At 38.9% G+C, this 16,307-nt stretch overlaps 1 long non-coding RNA gene and 1 other non-coding gene across 2 annotated transcripts; one reads left to right on the top strand and one right to left on the bottom strand.

Annotated features, from left to right (window-relative positions):
• Window positions 1–6,069: 6,069 nt before the first annotated feature.
• On the bottom strand, window positions 6,070–15,957 carry LOC139606352 (uncharacterized). The gene is made up of 3 exons (XR_011684609.1): window positions 9,933–15,957; window positions 7,976–8,129; window positions 6,070–7,823 (listed from the first exon to the last, which is right to left on the bottom strand). It is a non-coding gene; the product is annotated as an uncharacterized lncRNA (long non-coding RNA).
• On the top strand, window positions 13,668–13,749 carry trnal-uag (transfer RNA leucine (anticodon UAG)). The gene has a single exon. It is a non-coding gene; the product is annotated as a tRNA-Leu (tRNA).
• Window positions 15,958–16,307: the final 350 nt, after the last annotated feature.

The raw sequence follows: 16,307 nt of genomic DNA on the forward strand, positions 1-16,307 counted from the left end.
GGGTAGTGTTGTCTCAAATCAAACTCTGCCGTTGTGTGCTCACTGGAAATGACAACATGCATGTGACCAGGATCGCCGCCCACCTGCCGGCTGCTTTGCTCACTTGATGTGAAAGTGAACTTTTTACATTCCTGTGTGTCATGTGCCATGGAATTGATGTGTTCTCCTTCCTTGGTCACTATTTTCAGAATACATTAGTGGTCCCTCCCCTTCTGCCATGTAGCCAAGATGGCGACTGTTGAGGGTGAGAAGTGTCACTTTCTTAAACCGTTTTGAGTGCACCATCCCAGCTGCATTACACTGCATATTGCCATACTTGTAAATGTAAACACAGTTTTGCAGTCAAAAGCTTGAGTATGGAGGAGAATTACACCTGCCTCATCCTTTCTACCTCACCCAAATGCCACAGCTTTTACTCAAAAACAACACAATGCTCTCCTGAGGCATCATGTTGGCCAGGTCAGCATCATCATTTATTTTGCTCCATGTCAAAAGTCTGTCCATCTTGAACTCTTACAAGTGAGTTGAAGTACAATTGGTCTTTCTGAATTGAAAAAAAAACCTCATCTTAACCTTAACCACCCTAGTTTCCCACAGGAGACAGTTTGAAATGTGACAGGAAGATCACATATGTCACTGAAAACATTAAAAGAGAAAATCAAAGTTTTGAGAAACATTTTATTTACTTATTTACACTTTTAAAAGCAACTATAACTTTTTGAATTATTAGTTGAGAACACCTCCATAAACTTTACTTGCTCTGCTCTTATTTCTATTCCATTCATTGTTGTATCCAGCACAATATCTGTGTTTGCGGAAACCCAATTTCCCCACAGAGATCTGTTTATTTATCAAATCTAATCTAACACTCTGTCATTACTTTGAATGTTGTCATTGCCTCTTTGTTGTTGTTACCTCCCCTCTCACATTACAAAAGCCAGCCATCAAAACGAATCTGAACTCTCTCAACTCCCAGCTCCATCCTCTCATCCTCCCCTCCTCTGTGTTCAGGCAGGAGAAACTTCTACAAACTTTTCATTACAGCAAGGTTACAGCTCTGTTTTACATATGATAACAACAGCAGCGCACAACATGCGATGACAGAGCGTCACTGCACCAGATGCTTCTGTTAATCCCTGTTGCAATGAGATTCATTTTGTGTATTTTGGTCATGGCGAAGCAGAAATGACACAGTGGTGTCATTTCTGCTTCTTTTAAGGAGACATGCATTGTTGCAGCTCACTGTCACATTATTAGAGTGAAGATGCTTTGAAAGACAAAGTCTCCCTCCCTCTCCTTTTTCTCACACTAACCTTAAAAGTAATACACACACTATACAAGTACCGGGAAATTCACCATATTTGTTTCATCGTATTTCATTTCCCTTATGGAAACATTAATGCAAATTAGAGCTAAACATACACAAAGTAAATGACGTGATTCTTTGTTTAGAGCTCTCTTCTCGCTGCTGTTTTCACCGTTTGGGATATTATGCAAATAGAATTTATCTGCTGTGCAACAACACTGCAGCTTTTGTCAATTTCAATTTCACCTCGCTGTTCACTTTGTTACAGTGTGCACCTTTTGATTTCGAACCAAATCCTTTCATTGAGGTTTTTGGACTTAAATTTGGGCTGATCCTGTGACTGTGTCACTTCAAGCTTTGTTGATGAGCCAAAACAATCAAAGAGCTGGTCTCTCACCTAGAATGATACAGCTGCTACAGCGCTTCAGTACCTGGGTGTTGATCCAAAATCATAATATAAATCATGATGCTGAAAATTAAAGAAAACCACAAATGCCACAATATTGTAGTGTTTTGAACAGACACTTTTAAATGAGCCTGAAGCCTGGCTAGCAGCTCTGTGAGGCTGTACATAGGCACAGCCCAGGAGCATGTTAGCTCAGTATGCTATTATACTCACACTGACTATGCTAACATCCCTTGTTTAGCAGGTGCAACCTTGCTCATGGTCACCATCTTAGTTTCTCATGTTAGCATGCTAACATTTGCTATTTAGCGCTTAGTCCAGCTGAGTTTGATGAAGATGTTGTTGCAGGTTTTCGATCAGAAACCAAAGTGTTGGACAAAGTGATGATGGCTCTGGAAGAAAAGTCAACTCTCATAGTAATCCATCCAGCACTTGTCAAGACATGTCACCTCGAATTATACAGCTGCTGCAGCGCTTCAATAGCTAGGTGTTGATCCAAACTCATCATATAAATCATAACGCTGAAAATTATTCCAACATGCCAACATCACTGTGGTGCTAAAGGAAAAAAGTCCGGGGAGCACCAAAGACATTCAGATTCATCATCTGGGAACCACAAATGCCTGTACCAAAATCTGTCCAGTACATATTTCACAGGATGAGTGAAGAAAAAAAATGGACCTTGGGTTGTACAAGAAGAAAAGAAAAGGCATCACCAAAATCATGAGGCCTCCTCCTCTGGGAACCATGAATGTCTGCAAAAGTCATAACAACTGGCCAACAGACAGACACGGCCATTCTTAGAGACTTACTGCAGGTATGGCTAGAAATTAATCGGATAACATACATTTAAAAGCTTACAAAGCAAACTCTTTTAAATAAATGTTACTGTAGCACACATATTAAACTTTCTACAGTGTATTACCCTGTGCTATGGTGTGCTGAGTGACTGTATGATAATAAAGCCAAGCAGCAACCTCCAGTGAAGCCAACACATCAAAAACAATTCCTCAAATGGCCACTTCAGGCTGGCTCCAAAAGCAAGTCAACCGCCATAGACTCCCATGATAAAATGCCTAAATTCATGGCAGAAATAAACATGTTTACAGCCTGGTACAAAAATAGTTTTGCTCTCTATAGGTAATGTCCTCCTAAGTGACAACTGTACAGGGGTGAATTTTAATATAGCTCACTGAAGTTATGCATCATTGAGGGTGTAGCCACTTTGAGTGACAGGTGGGTGAGTGCTCCACGCACGTCCCACTTCTTTGCCCATTTTTGGATCAGCAATTAGCTGGGAGTAAGGCAGCATGATGGCAGCCCACTCTGGGTGATATCAGGTTATGCATGTAGACAGTAATTTATCCAGACTATAGTTATTGTTGCTTTCATTATCTTCCAAAAATCTCTCTTTCCTCCTCATGGTGTCAGTTAACATTTAAACATTACTTCCTTTATTTTGCCAAATGTGCTTGGATGAAGCATAATCGCTGAATGGAAAAAAATATTCTTCAGTGCATAAACTGTCACTTTGCTCTGCAGCCAAAGGAAGAGGGTCTGGGGTAATGGTAGCTGTACAAAGTGCATGACCTATAGATGCCAGATGCTTTGATTGCATATTGTATTGCAAGAGGTAAATTGTAGGAAAAACTAATTAAACACATTGCACATACATTCAGTCAGAACGTGTTGCCAGATAAAAATTCATTATAAATGTTTGCTCATTAAATTGATGAAAAAAAAAAAAAAAAAATCTAATTCAGCCGTCACACTGTTTCCCACAAATTACAAATTAGTAGATAAGTAATATGTGGATGTGATTTCAGGGACATGGTTGTGTCAGTTGATATGGACATTTGGACAGCGTGTTTCAAATTCAATTTGCATGGTTCTCTCAAAGAGTCTATTTATCTATTTTTTAATTGGCCACACAAATAATACGAGCTCTAAGCTCTTCAGCTGAGTCTCACTGTTGCATCCTTTACTTGAGGTTTAACCCAGTCACTTTGTTTTTCTTAAAACCTGTGTTATCAGATGTAAGTGGACACCTTCTGGTCAGTTAGAAATGTTTTTTTTTCCAACATATGTACAGGCATTCATATAAAAAAATTAGTTATAAATAATTATTAATTATAAACAATTATTAAAAGAGAAACAAGTATCAGAATTGATGGAGGCGACCCAGGCATCATCTTATTTATTGCAATGTTGTTGTAGTCTTATGATTACCTTGCAATGTGCACTTACTCTCAGTGTATTAATCTGTACTGAAATACAAACATTAGTATTAGAAATGACAGTGTATTAGAAAGTGGGATACCAGGGTTATTGCAGGTTCTAGATGAGGCTTTGTCACTTCAGTTTACTGGCTGCCTCAGCTTTATGTGGTAACCCAGGTGGGCACATTTTTATGCTTCCAGATCAGCTTTGGAATAGCTAATCAGTTTAGGTAGTGACAGTAAATTTTAATCTTAATAATTATCTGATGCTAACTAGGATTATTGGGATGTGGTCCCTGAGCCAGAAAAGAAAAACAAAAGGCTCCTTATACATCAAGCATGGGTTCATAGAGTTCAAGTTTTAAAAAAAGGCAGAGATCATTAATGAGTTTCTGATTTTAGGAACGTATCTTGCTGGGTGTACAGTAAGCATAAATGATTTAACCATTTATAATATCAATATTTCATTGCTAATATGATTACCTCCACATGATTGATTTGGCTTTCATATCTTAAGCTGCTCTTTCACTCCCTTGCTGCGGTAATCAAGGGGATTCTGGTACACTGCGTCTTCCTCTTACAGATTTTTGCCTTTTGAGTGCCAACCTATTGTTGTACAGAGTTTCTATAACTGCAGCAGCCAAGTCGAGGGGATAAGCTTCTCAGGCCCCTCTCCCTTCTGACACACACACACACAAGCGTGTGTTCAAGCAAACAGCTCCATGTCCTGCTGTCTTGCTGTCTTCATGCTGAGGAGCACGTGCACACAGAAGAATATGAGGATGATACATGTCTGTCAGTGTGAACGCTTCTGTGAGTCTGCATGAATATGAGGATTTCATTCTGCTGTATGTGACAGCGTACCGTGCTCTGCTCTGCCGTCCTCTGCTCAGCGCGATTACAGAACGCCTCGGAATCTGTAAACGTGTTAACGGCATGGGCGAGACAACCAGTCAGATGACATTAATCTAACACAGTTCCTGCACTTAATCACTCTTTGTGGAAAGCACTGCACCCAGAGACATGTTTACTGCTGTCAGATTAAAACCCTCTGTCCGGAACCAATCCATTTTTTTGGTCTAACTGATCTTATTCACTAATATGTACACGTTCAAAATTAAAGTATGAAATTAGATATGGCACAAAAAATCCTTAAGTGTAAGGACTTTGTATCTGTTATTACAAGCATGTATGTTATAAATGGATTTTAACATATTTTACAATAAAAAAGATTTTTCTTTCTATGCCAATGAGGGGAGAAACAGGAAAAAAACGTGAAACAAAACATTAAGAGTCTGACTCCAAATCAGGATGTTCAGTTGATGTAGTCAGGCCTTAAACCTGATGCCACCAGGGTCCCCCAGTTTGGTTTAATGTTGACAAAAAAGTTTAATCTAACCACCTCAATAAAAAACATAATCAGGGAATTGTGGTGTGACTTGTGGTGAACCAGACATTTGTAGTGGTGTAATGAAAATGTTTTGCATGTGATATAGAAACTTCTTAGAAATCTAACACCTGGTTTAAGGCTCAGTTTCTGAATACAGGTTGTGTGCATTTCTCTGTGGACTGAGGCTTTGATACTTTCACAGTATTAATACAGAACCTAGACCTGCTTTATGATTTTTATTTTATTTTAATCTTCTGTCAAGGAAATTCAGTGTGAAATAATCATTTAATATTAAAATGTGTGAAAAAACTTCAAAAAGTAAAATACTGTTAAAAAGATTCAGGGTTATGTCCTTCAGGTGGGAGAGGTGGGTGGTAGATTTAATATGTAGTGAAAAAATACACATTATCACAGACCAGTAGTTGCAGGGACATTAGAAAAACAAAGACGAAACCAAACCCTTAATCACAATAGACAAGAGATTTTCGATTTTGCTTGTTAATCTGCAAAACACAAAAATGCAATGGAATTCACAGTTTCACTTTCTCCAAGTCGAATTAGCATATTTGCATATCAGCGCTGTCCAAACATCAGAGCAATTATCTGTGACTGTGGCAAAGCGATGAAAATAAACCTGATAAATCTGAGAGCATGATGAAAATGTTCTCTTGCTTGTCACTGTATCAGTGACTTAATAGCACTTTAGTATTACACACTTCATCAGTATCACTGCCCACTCTATAGCAGGTATTACAAAACACCACAGAGGCTGTTAGTCATGCACACTCACAGACACACACAGACACGGACACAAGAACAGCAACTTTAAGGCTCCAATCGTGCTGGTTGATTATGTGTTTAATGGTATTTAATTTATTTATTTCCACAACTTTTTTCAATGCAATTAGCATAAAGCAGTTGATAAATGAAAACATGGATCTTCACACAACCCCTGCAAAGAGAACCCACAGAGTAATTCACCAAAAATGTTTCTTGGCTCAACTTCTAATACATCACAGTCCAACATTTTCATTGTCTGAAGCATCAAGAGAAAGAGGAAACTGTTGCTACTGTTTGAATCCCACCCTAGTGGTACCAGCAACCACACTACTACTAGAGAAGTGTCTGAACTTGTACTCATGTAAAAACAAATGGGTAATGATCAAGAGGCAACCTCTGGGCTGAAAAAATGCAGCCTACGCGCAAGTGCTGAAAACACTTCCTCCAATGACCACTTGAGGCTGGCTCCAAAAGTGAATTACAACAGAAATAAACACATATACAGCCTGGTTCAAAACACGGTTTTCCTCTCTATAGCTAATTTCACCCTTCATGACAACTGTACAAGGGTGAACTTTTATGCACCTCACCTGCTCAAATTTTATCAAGGCTTAAAGTCGTGCATAATCGAAGGCTTTCAAACGAGACTGAAGCCTGGCTAGCAGCTCTGTGAGGTTGTACTGAGGCACAGCTCAGTAGGCTAACATGCTCACACTGACTAAGCTAACATCCCTTGTTTAGAAGGCAGAGGAGAGCCGGGAGAACGCTTTTCAGAAAACATTATAAAAAATATTTAATTTCATCCTTAGAACCTATGGCCTAACAAGCATTTGGATTAAAAAAAACAAAACATATATAGATCATCTCATTAACACATTGATTTTCCTTAAATTCCTGCCTTGAATAGTTATGAGTGATTTACAGTTGAATTTAATATTAATATTTAATATTAATATTTTTTTTTAATAAAAAAAACTAGGTCAACCAGTTTATTCCTGTCTCACCTTTATATTCATGAGTGCTGCATGATCTACTTCCTTTCCTCCCCACCAGCCTAATGTGAATGCCACCAAATCACTCATTGACAGGTAAATACTTATAACTTATAAGTTATTGTAATAATTATCAGTGTACAAAGGCAACAACCTGCTGGCATCATTCACAGTTAATAGCCTAATAATAAAATTTATGAATAGCCAAAGGCCGCTTGCAATAAAGCTAAATAGCCAAGTTTAGATACACAGGATATGCTTTAATGTGGAAGACACCAGCCTCTATAGATCATATAGACTACATCAAGAAGAAATAGTCCGCTTGACAGATGTTGTAGGCCTACAACCACAGTATTCACAGTAGTCAAGTCAAGTCGCAGTGCTGTGTAATCAAAATAGCAAAAACAAAAACACAATATTGCTGTGTTACGGCCTAGCCTCTAACAGTTCATAAACCGAGAAAAGGAGGTCCAGTTGAACAACAGCGTGGATCTGTTTCCAAACAGTGTGTAACATGAATGATTTCTTTAAATTTATCGTAACAGTTGCGACATATGTAAAAACAATTTTAGGTTTCTGGTTTAACAAACAAGACATTCCTCATCCTTGTCCTGGGAAACTGTACGTGCAGTGGTTTGGTGAGAGAGCCTTTTGCTTGGGGCTTTGGAGGACTTCTGCTCCTCCTCTAAAGCTGCCTTAGCAGGAGGTGAGGATCGCTGTTGATCTGCAGCTTTCAATGTGAGAATAATGGTTGTCAACATTTATTGAAATTTACAAGCACAGTTGTCATCTTGCTTTTATATGACTACGCTCATGTGTACTGAATTCCATGAGACAAAGCAAGTAAAGAAAGACAAAGCAAAAAACCCAAACTCTACTCACCTCTTTTTCTCTCTTCTTCTGGAGTCCTTTCTAGGACCAACCTTGGCCTAAACTCCTGGACAGAGGGAACCTGAGTCTACAGGGGTTTTCTGTCCCTGGGCGCCTATGGTGGGTCTGCTCCCCACCATAGGCTCCCCTGGGACCTCCAGAAGACCTAAGACAGCTTATTAGTTGGTGGGACCATGTCATAGGAAGTGGTCCTAGAATATCAGCTTCCGCTTGAGTGAATTTACTTTACACAACTCAAAACAGTCTGGTACAACTCCACAGAAGTAGGACGTATCCATGTAATATTTTCTGGGTCTGGTAAGTGTTGAGTACTGTACATGCTGACACAGTTGGCCATATCGTAACGCGTAAGGGCAATTTGCATTTCATTCGTCTTGTATTTCATGTGTCCCGGCACTCCCTTACAACATTTATGATGTTCACCATCTTAGCTTGTCATGTTAGCATGCTACGATCACATGCAAACATCACTGTGGTGCTAAAGGAAAAGTCTGGGATCTGTTACAGAGGCTACATCCATCTTTATATACAGTCTATAATAATGATTCACCAGCTTTTAGAACCGTCAGGTGTTTGTGCGGTCTTTTGTGACTGGTATTTTGAATTTATATTACTTTATTTTTTGTACATCTGGCTCTTTAGTGAACCAGTTTGAGCTACTTGTGTTATACTGTGTCTGGCTGCAGGCTGCATGCACCTCTAACAACTAGCTACTGAAACTTTGACATGACAACCTGCAACAGACAGATCCACAAAGCCCACAGTGCTGCTCTTTAAACCTGTTGTTCTGAGGCAAAGAAACTCAGATGATCTGATCTGTTCAGAGAAATTTTATGAGGAAAGTCAACCAGAAACTATAAGGCGAGGTGGGCCATCCCCTGTGGAAATGACTCCCCTGTGTATGGTGCATTGCATTTTTATTCCAGAAAATGTATTGTCATTTCTTTCTTTATGTTTTCATTCCACCAGTCAATCTTCCTCTGGATACTGATAACATACAGCATGAATCAAGTGTAAATACAAATTTGCAAAAGGAACTGAGAGGTTAGAGACACAGGCTGTGGTCAGAGAGACGGGATTCATCAGTTCCTAATTCAAACCGGTCTGGGATTTAAACGTCCCAGAAGGATGGGACATCCCAGATCCTGGAAATGACCTAAAATTCTCTTCCACGGGTCTACAGTTTGGCTGTATTTGGAAATGTTCAAAACTCTAAGTAACTGTGAGTCCACATAAGCAGTCTTTGAACATGCATTGAGAGTGAATCACCTATGCAACAGAAGGAGGAAAATTAGATGTTTTCCAGAACAGTCAGAGTGACAGAAACAAGTAGGAGAGCTCTGAAATATGTAAGTAAAAAATATATTGTAGAATTTGCAGTTCAGGATCATAATGTATGTTGCAAAAATGTGCTTGTACTGATCATATTTTTCAATATCAACTATCAATAGGAAGATAATTCCATTATCTTAGTATGTTTTGTTGATTTTCAAAAGGCCCTTGATTCACTTCAGAAATATGCTTGGCCTTAAACTCATAAGAACAAGAGTAGATGGTAGAATGTATAATGCAATAAAATCTCTGTACATTGTCATATTGGTTGTATAGAGGTAAATATTATGTCATGTATACTAATAGGTTTGGTACCACTTTTGTTGTTGAGCAAGGGACTAGTCCAACCTTATTTACTAATATAAAGGATTTATCTTTAGAGATTAGAGAAGAAAATCTAGGTATCCACTGGAACAGCATGACCCTGGGTACCTAGATGATATTGCTCTTATGGCTGAATCAAAGAGGGATTGTCTCCTTTTTGAAATATGATTTAAAGGAGCTATTTGTAAGTTTTGCTAATGCTAGATAGCCAACATTAGCATTAACAGCTGTTTACTTACCAGTCTAGAAGAAATGTTGCAAGTTCAGCATCAAACTTAATTCCTTTACTCACCAAGAGCTGTCAGAGGTGGAAAGGAACACTCTTGTTTTGCTTTTGCTTCTATCACTTCTTCACCACTACTGAAGTTAGCATGCTAAGCAGCCAGCCTTGGTCTTTCTTGTCACTTTCCGATACCGAGTCACTGTGGCATCCAGCCTGCCCTGAAGGTAGAGGGAGTATTATAATCTCTTGTATTGTAATGGCTGAAACTCTTGGCAAGACTGGTAAGTAAATAGCTGTTAATGCTAATGTTGGCTATGTAGCAATAACAAGACATATGAATAACTCCTTTAAACTCTTACCTGTTTAATCAACATCATAATTAAACATCATTATTCCTAGTGCTTGGTCAGATATGTGAACATATTCCATTATTAGCTCAATAATTCTTTAACCTAAAAATAAATACATGGTAGCAGATTAGCAGTTAGCTATGACAGCTGATTCAGTTAGCAACGGACAGTTAGCAGCAGTGTGTACACTTACATCAAATCTGACCTTACATACTGTTAAGTTGCTGTTGCACAATTTTACTGCGCCCGTTTTAAAACACAGTGGTTTAGCTTGACTGCTCCAGGATGTACTGTAAGGTGTCTGAGGTAACAATCACATCAGAGCTGAAAAATAGATGAAGACAAAATCAAACTCCATGAAATGAACCTGTAATGGCTAAACATAAAACCACAAACCCCTCAACATTGAATATATTATTCATATACCAATTGTATTTTTTGTCCTTTTAAAAATGAAGGCACCGCCTCTTAGTTGTTTTGTTCAGTTATGTCTGTAGTCTCGCTTCCTGGCAGTTTTATGGCACACTGGCAGGCCCTTTCAGTCACACTGAAAATGAGTAGATTGGCTTAGTGGCAATCTTATTAAAACCTCTTCATCCAAATTCAGTAATGTGCTTAAGGCTTGTGAGCCATCCATTGAGTTAAACTGTGTTGTCAATCCCTGCTGTCATGTGAAAGCATGGCTGACACACACACACACACACACATACATGCACTTATGAGTGTCATCTATACATTCATCAAACATCACATGTTCTTTACACTAATCTGCAGCCACACACTCACACGTACATAGACTGAGACTGAAACACAATCCAATCATACTGGTTTTAATAAGACAGGATGTTGTATTGACTGGGGCGAGTCACACTTAATATTGTACTGTAATACTGGAAAGTGTCCTCCAGCAAAACATTAACCCTTACAGCTCCTTACAGGGCAGTGGGTCTGTAGCTGACCCTGATCTCTGGCCTCTTTGAGCAGGGAGCAAAATTTCAAACATGGGACAAATATATTTTTATCAAGCATAGCTGTAATCTGAATTATCTTAAAAAGAACTTACAAAGATTGTAAAAAAAAAGCTTTGATAATGGACTCAAAAACGTATTTTTTTGCAGAATCCATGTTTATTGCATTGCCATTTTTCACATGTGACATCATTCGTATCACAATTTTTGCCTATTGAATGGCAAAATGTGAATTAATTGTGTTTGAACCACGGACAATACATAGGTATTTCTTTCTCTGTACCTATTTTATATTTTGTTCTGTTCATTCCAGTCTTCAGTCTTCACCCTTAAATTGTTGTCTTCACCACCACCATTGCCCTAAGCTTCTACCAAATTGCATTCCGTGTCACTATATAAAAAAGTCAGGGTTTCATCAACACTGTTCAGTGGACATGGGACGTCAGGGGGGGCTGGAGCTACGAAACATTTGCTCAGCTTGTTTCTCTGATAACTTATGATCCAGTTCAGCAGGTTTTTACCAGCAGGCAAATTATCCGCAGAGGTGTCCTCCCATCCATAACCAATGAACTAGAAACAGAGAATATAACAGCTTCACATTAACTGTCAGTGATTGACTGATAATGTAACATTTGCTTGACTTTTTTCTCTGATAAGTGAAGATCCAGAAGTTTAATGACTAGAATCCTTCATCTGGTTAAAATATATAGTTGAAAACAACCAAGGTGGAAAAAGTGTATCTTAAAAATGTGACTTAAAACTAAAAAAAAGTCAAAAATAAAAGTCATTGATTTTTCTGGCAGGCAACCACGATGCCAACGTATGTGCATAGGGGATATGACGTCATTGACCACATGAAACGAACCATTACCATGAGTAAAATGACGTATTTCTCTGGGTTTGGAAGAGAAACATTTGGGATAATGTAAGTACACAACTATATAACACAGTCTAGACTACTTTAACATGGAACGTGTCTTTACATTTACACAAGAGTGTGAAAAAACGGTGTGTATAAAGTATCTTTAGTGAACAATAATACATGTTTGTGTGTGTGTGAGTGAGTAAGAGAGCAAGAGAGAGAGAGTCAGGACACCCAAGACAAATTGGGCGGTTAGTGAGGCTGAACTGAAGGTTGGGGTGGGCTTACACACCCATACACACACACACACACAGCAGAAGATAGGTGGAGGAAGAGTGTTATCCATCTCTTCAGGCCTCCCTCCATTTATCCATGGATAAGTTCAGGGAGTGTGTTCTCAGATATATGGAATATATCAAGAGGCTGCTGATTCTGAGCAGCCTGGATGGTTGAAAGAGTTTCTGCTGCACTGGCCCACTGGCAAAATTACTCACTATGTGAAGAAAACACAGGCACCAATTTTGTTCCCATTTTACTAGTAATGGACAATTCAGAAGCTCATGTCAGGCTATAAATTTGACAGCCATTCATGCCAAAACACTCACAGTGGTAAGGTCAAGAGAAGGAGAGGAGAGAATTAATTAGCTCACAGTTTACCTTTTTTAAACGAAGCCTCATTTGACTTTATTAGATTTTCTTGGACTGAAATGAAACAGATCTCCCATTTGGATATGATGTTCCCACATTTAGTCCCATTGGGTAATAACACCAGAGGAATAATGACTTGTATTTGACCGTGGTACCACTTCTCCTTTGCTCTCTTTTTGTAGTTTTCTTAGCTATTTCTCAGACATGTATTTACCTCGGGAATATTATTGTTCTAATTACTAATATTTTTTTCCCTGTATTTATGAGAAAAAGCTGTTAATTTTGCTAGTTTTTAACATCAGCCAAGGTTTTAAATCCATTGATTAACACCTGTTTGCAGCTGTAGATAGACACTTTGTGTCAAGTGCCATTAATGCCAAAAACTACACCAGGAAGTGGACGTTAGTGGTGACCTTTAGTCCAAATAATCTGTATACCAAATTACCAGTGTCGAAAACATTTAACATTCTTTGTGCTGTCATACCATGTGGCCATTGTGCCATTATTGATCTGTAAACCCATGTTATTGAAGGAGAGCAGAGTGGCGCAGCGGAAGCGTGCTGGGCCCATAACCCAGAGGTCGATGGATCGAAACCATCCTCTGCTAATAGTTAATGTTGTCAACCAGCAGGCCCTTCTGCCTCCACCCACACAGCCAAGTGTTCAACTTGTTACCCATTGGCGCAAGTGTCCTCTCCTTCTGCTTCCGTTGTGGAGACTTCAGATGCATCTTCCTTCACATGCTGCTTTATGTAACAGGAAAATTAAAAAACCCACAGTGCTACGTTTGTGTCTTGGATGTCTTCTGCTGTTGCGGCAGCCTTTGACTACACCTTGGTTTTAATGAATCTCCTTCAGTTCTGCTTTTTCTTCCTCCTTATGTTTGCCATTTTTAAACAGCGTCTGGGTCTGTCCTTTCCTTATTGGTAGAAGATAGAGTTGTGAACAAGGCAGAGAGACAACTGAGCATCTGTGAGGTAGTGTGGCCGAGTGGTCTAAGGCGCTGGATTTAGGCTCCAGTCTCTATGGAGGCGTGGGTTCAAATCCCACCACTGCCATCTTTCTCTCTTGGACACCTGGAAGGATAAGAGGTTAAACTCAATGTTCCTCCTAACACGTAAACCCTGAACTCTCACAGACTTAACTGAAATCACCTGGTAAGTGAATAAGTGTGAGTGGCCCCAAGGGATCAAAAAGTTATAAAGACGAATGGAACAGTACTTTCTGACATATCACATTACTTTGATGACACCAAAACATGTTGTTACAACTGTACGTTTGGGACTTTAGATTTTACATTTTATAGTAATGGATCAGATCTGATGAAAGACAATTTATAAACATGTCATAGTAGGACAAAATAACTACACACTTCTGGCCATGAATCAACAGTGAGCTATGTGTTTATATTTACATGTAAACATTAACGTTCGGGTTCATTCCTTTCATGCTTGTTCCTTAACCATTCTTCCTCAATCTTCTTTTTGACAGTTGTTAACCTTTTTTTTGTTTATGCTGCTGGGCTTGTCCCCTGGTAACCACAGTAACCCCATGTTTAATGTCACAACGCTATGAACTTTGGGTAATTCCCTTAGGAAAAGTCTGCCGAAATGTGGACGTCAGGAAATAAAGGGCCCAAAATGTCTGAGACCCCCATGCACTTGATAATTTGACAGTGGACATACATGAGTGCGTTAAATAAAGGCAAAGAAAGCCCCTAAGGTCTCTAAAAAGTAAAGTCTCTTACAGGTCCTTATTTCTCAATAAGTTGGGGTAACACCTATAAATGTCTGCAGGCATCTTAACATCATTGATGATGCTAGATTTAGATGGGTTTTTACTTGCGTGTGTTGGCACGTCATGATGAATTTAAAGTCTAATTTTGCTGGAATATAAAAGCTAATTAATCATCTTCTCACAAAATTAAATCTGCTTCCCTTGTTGTGTCTTACTGTCATTTAAAAATAGCCTCCGACGTCTTTATCCCTCTGTCTGTGTCTCCTCAATCTCTCTCAACCCTGTAAGTGAGAAGAAGGCTGGATAGCCCTTACTGTTCAATCATAGCTGTTTTTTGATTAGAGCTTTAGTCAAGTGACCAGAGGGTAATGATGTTTATATCAAGGCTGATTCATTGTGCGATAAAGCTCTTGTGTTAGGCATCTCCATAAATAGATTGAGAATGGAGTTCATAGCAACAGACATCAAGAGGCCACGAGTGCAACACAAGAATGGAGAAAAGAGAAAATACATTTCGGAGTTGATGGGATAAATGATTGCATAGAGAGTTCAGTGGAGTGGGCCTGTGAAGAGAGAAGACAATGTCTCTGTCAGTCAAGTGAGTTCAACAACAAAGGCAATCAGGAGTAAGAGGGAAAGGTTTATTTGAAAGAAAGCTAACTTAGATCTCCTTTCAAATTGTCTGTCTTATTTTAACATAGTAAAATGGAAGGTACAGCATACTCTGTGTGGAACAAATCCATTACTTCTTAAACAAAAAAACTTGTTTCTTTAAATAGGCAACAAGATATGGGAATTTCCATTAAAGAGAGAAAACAGTAGGTGCCCATCGTCAGCGTACAGTTGACTTCATTATCCTACTTTAGAAAGGAGATTTTCACAAAGGCCAGTTCCTCAGGGTGGGTATTATCCCCATTTCAAAAGATCACATCTTAATCAATGCTGGCGTCTTGAGATAAGTATTACATTAAGAATCTCCACTGGTGGTACCAAAAGATCACAGAGGCCTCCTGGTCTCATGCTGTGAGTACAGAAAAGTGTCTGTTTCATTTATTTATTGTGGCAACAAGGACAAAAGAGTAAAAATGGGAGGAAATAGTTTGAGGAGCGGTGCTTCTGACTCATCAGTGAGGGCTTTGGACAGGAAGTGGAAGGGATGATGGAGTGATTGAAAGAGGCTAATACAATTGAAAAGAGACACGTGTCACTAATGGTCTTATTGACTCAGTCTCCAGATACACAAAATGCATTTGATCCACTCTTAATGGTTTTCCGCATGTTGACTGAAAAGTGAAGATAGAAACTAGAGACAGAAAGAGAAGAGAAAAGATCCAGTGGTTGCAGTAACAATCATATCAGATGCTGCAAAAAAAAAAAAAAAAAAAAAAAAAGACAAACTATTCAGTTTAGCAGCAAAGGCTTTTTGTTGAGTGAACAAAGGCTGATTTAATGTCTCTGCAAGGATTATAGGAAAATGCTGTGATGAACTTGCTGACGAATATTGGCCTTTGAATAAGCTACTGTTGATATTTTGGAGTGCAGACTTGAAACATCTGCCAAGGCAGGATTCACCTACCTCAATATGGAGTTATTCTTCAGGGTCGTAAATGCATATTGTCTCTTTCCTTGGAGGAGAGCTGGTAAGATGCAGTAGTTGGTAAAAGGCAGGTTAGCTAGACATTGGCTACACTTTTTATTTAGAGTTCAATAATGACAATCAAGCATAACACAAGCATAATGAGATTATGTATAATCAAGAAATAGTAATTTCATGTCCCATGTTGTCTGAACCACGAGCACGAACTTTACAGTGTGTTTTATATTGAATCATTTATGAACAGTAGCTGATGCTGTAGGTCGTTCCGTCTCAGCACTGTTT

This window comes from Trachinotus anak, unplaced genomic scaffold (genome assembly GCF_046630095.1).
Source record: "Trachinotus anak isolate AG129_WGS33_773 ecotype Australia unplaced genomic scaffold, CSIRO_AGI_Tana_v1 ptg000021l, whole genome shotgun sequence".
Taxonomy (NCBI): domain Eukaryota; kingdom Metazoa; phylum Chordata; class Actinopteri; order Carangiformes; family Carangidae; genus Trachinotus; species Trachinotus anak.